This window comes from Leucoraja erinacea, chromosome 16 (genome assembly GCF_028641065.1).
Source record: "Leucoraja erinacea ecotype New England chromosome 16, Leri_hhj_1, whole genome shotgun sequence".
NCBI lineage: Eukaryota > Metazoa > Chordata > Chondrichthyes > Rajiformes > Rajidae > Leucoraja > Leucoraja erinaceus.
The window spans coordinates 28,417,478-28,421,160 of NC_073392.1; the positions used below are offsets into that span (position 1 = coordinate 28,417,478).

General features: G+C 43.1%; 1 non-coding gene across 1 annotated transcript; it reads right to left on the reverse strand.

Annotated features, from left to right (window-relative positions):
* Positions 1 to 202: 202 nt before the first annotated feature.
* Positions 203 to 329, reverse strand: LOC129704957 (U6atac minor spliceosomal RNA). The gene has a single exon (XR_008724832.1). It is a non-coding gene; the product is annotated as a U6atac minor spliceosomal RNA (small nuclear RNA).
* Positions 330 to 3,683: the final 3,354 nt, after the last annotated feature.

Genomic DNA, 3,683 nt, shown 5'->3' on the forward strand with positions numbered 1-3,683 from the left:
GAGGAAGAAGTGTTTCTGCCAATTCTGTTGATGAGGAAGTTGAGGATCCAATTGCAAAGGGATGCGCAGAGACCCAGTTCCGTGAGCTTGGTAACCAGCTTTTTTTATTCACAGAATGCAATACAAAATTTATTCAAAATTTAGTTAAACTTTTGTAGCACAAACAATCAAGATATTGAAATAATTTGAGACTGAAAAACTATAAAAAACATGATTAGATGCCACTAAGTAGATGGCATTGCCGTAACCATTTGTGTGTTGTAAGGTCACTAGGGCCCCTTCCACCCTTATCAAGGGGAATACTAACCTTCTCTCCTTTCATACAACACTGGTAACAAGCTATTTTTAAAAATATATATATTTTTTAATCAAAAATATTTATTCAAATATTAAAATAGTATTTACAATACAATAAAACAAAACACCATCATAATACAAGATGAAACAAATATGCTAAGCAACTGCTAAACAACTCTATTGCAATCCTTGTCCAGGATACATTCAACCCCCCTCGGTGCCCAGCGGTCGCAGAACTCCCTCAGTGTGCCCGTAGACAGGGCGTATTCCTTTTCCATCCACACCCGGGCACGGACGTATCCCTGGAAAAGGGGCAGGCAGCCGGCTCGGGTAGAGCCCTCCACCGTCTGGCGCCTTGACTCGCGGATGGCCAGCTTGGCCAGGCCCAGGAGCAACCCAACCAGGACATCTTCAGCCCTACCCTCTCCCCTAAGCACAGGGTGTCCAAAGATGAGGATGGTGGGTGGAAAATGCAGCCAGAAGGCAAGGAGCAGCCCCTTTAGGTATTGAAACAGTGGCTGCAGCCTCACACACTCCATGTACACGTGGTACACAGACTCTTCCAGCCAGCAAAAGTGGCAGGCGGCTGTCGAGTCTGTGAACCGCGAGAGAAACAGGTTGCAGGGAACTCCTCGGTGCAATACCCTCCACCCCAGGTCCCCACTGGTAACAAGCTTGGAGGGGATGATGGTATTGATCGCCGAGCTGTAGTCTATAAACAACAGCCTGATGTACGTGTTTTTATTGTCCAGTGCAGAGTGGAGAACCAAGTGAGATCACATCCTCCTTTGACCTGTTGTGGCAGTAGACAAACTGTAGTGGGTCTAGGTTCTTGTTGAGGTAGGAGTTGATATGCACCATAATGATCCTCTCAATGCATACAATCATGGATGATCTATCTTTCCCTCTCAACCCCATTTTCCTGCCTTCTCCCCATTGTAAATATGCTTTTCTCAGCTTACCCCCCAGTCTAGTTCAGTCAAAAAACACTGAGTCAAGCACGGGAATAACTAGCCTTTATTTTTAGATTGAACAGCAAATTCCCCTATACGATACCTAAACCACCGCGGGTTTGATCCTTGTCTCTGCCTGGCCAAGCCCTTCAGCCTCATGCAAGCAGACACACTCCAAAAGGTCACGCAGTCCCAGGCACACTTCCAGAAGATTGACATCGATCTAAGATGGAGCCACCTTTTATAGGTCCATAAACCTTGAGAGGCAGAACATCATAGGGGTTGTCTCTTTACAATCCAATCAAACATATCAATTACATCAATACATTATTGTTCCCCAAACCAATTACAGAGTCTCCCATACATTGTTTCTAGGAGAAGCTTCTGGAAGGAAGCTAACTTAACTGATTAATGTAACATTTACCCTGGAACTCAAACAAACCTGTCAGGGCTTAACACTTTGACCAATCAACAAACAGCAGGGTAACTGTCTCGCAACATTATTTACATTGTTTACAATCCTTTTGCAGTAATCCAATCAACTTCATGCATATATACTAATTTGGAGGTACTCTGCAAACATCTCATTCATTCTGTCAATTGAAGAGATACTCATACATTTATTACCTGCAGCATTGATCTGTGATCTAGACTTACTGGCACCATTCAGCAGCTTGTCTTGTTATACACAGAAACACAGACTAAAATGGCCTTACAATGCATGAATCCTGCTCAATCTATTCCTGCTACTTTTTGGATTTACACCATAACCCGACACCTGTACTAATCAAATTGTCTCCCATATCCCCAAAACGTGAAGGTTGTCAGGTTACTTGGATACTGTAAATTGCCTCTTGTGTGGAGGTGACTGGTAGATTATGGGAATGTGGGAAGAATGATGTGGCTGAGGGGATGATTGGTGTAGAAATGGCTGCTTTGGACTCGGTGTTGGCTGGGCAAAGAGTCTGTTTCAAGGAACAGAGCCGTACAGCACTGGAACAGGCCCCTATCAGCCCACAATATCCATATTGAACACAATGCCAAGTTAAACTAATCACCTCTGCCTGCACATGATTCATATCCCTCCATTCCCTGCAAATACATATGCCCCTTCAATGCCACTATCAATGCCTCCACCATCACCCCTACCCCAGGCACCCACCACACACAGTGTAAATACATTTGCCCAGTGAAACACTTCACAGAATCAGACTTTTCTTGTCCTTTTGTGTAAACAAGATCTGCAGTTCCCGGTTTCTACAGAATCAGGCTGTTTGGTGCAGGGTGTATCTTAGCCACAAGCTATCTATTTATACTTTTTCCAACACACAGCCCTTTGTATCCCCTTCATGATTCTTCACAGTGGCGCAGCAGTAGAGTTGTTGCCTTACTGCACCAGAGACCTAGGTTCGAGCCTAATTACGGTTACTGTCCTTCGGCCCTGTTTATTGAAACCAACTAACTTACAAATCTGTACATTTTTGCAGTGTGGAGGGAAACCAGAGCACCCGGAGAAAACCCACTTGGTCACAGGGAGAATGCATAAACTCGGTACGGACAGCACCCGGGCCTGTCCCCGGTCTCTGGTGCTGTAAGGCAGCAACTCTGCTGCTAAGCCACAGTGCTGCCCAATTTATCCCATTGTGCCAGTGTATGGAGTGGGTGGGGGGGAGGGGGGCGGGGTTAAAATGTTTTTTCTGCTGCCTGTCCTGGGTATATTTTCTCGGGGTGCTAGCTAATGCTGAAAAATTGTTCTGACCTGCATTCTGTGAAATTGTTGTTTTAAATCGCAGGACAATTTCAGCGCTGGAGTAAAATAAAAATCCGCTTCTAATGCTGTCCATGCCGATAACCGGGACGGATTTCACGTACGGGACAGCTAAAGGTAAGCCGTTTATTTTACGTAAAATCGTGCTTCTTAGGATGACCTTAATCCAAATTTTATGTTGCGAAAAGGTGATTTAGGCCCCATACGAACCGGCAGTATTTTTCCTGCCGATATGAGGTTTAAATTCACCGCAAACCGCAACGTTCCAATCGATCGCATTCCACAAAAACCCACTCGCAAGATGATTTAAATGGCCATTAATTTACGGGAATTAAACACTAAATTCTTTCCATTTGGCCAATAAATTCATGACAATGAGATTTAAAAATCATGTTATATTGTGAATTCTTGTGTGAATGTTATTTGGACACTTAGGCTATTTAAAAATGTTCATCTTTTCTTAAGAAATGGATAGATGTTTAGATCTAGTCATTGAATTTTGTAATTAGCTACAATTAGGTAACTAACTAATTATATGCTTTAATTTCAGGTCATCCAAGTAAGATTGTTTCATATTTGTTTCAGAATGCTTCAATCTATAATAACTGAAAATTTATTTAAGTTCTCTTAGTTTTTAAGAAAGTTATGGGCTTTTGACTGTCCTC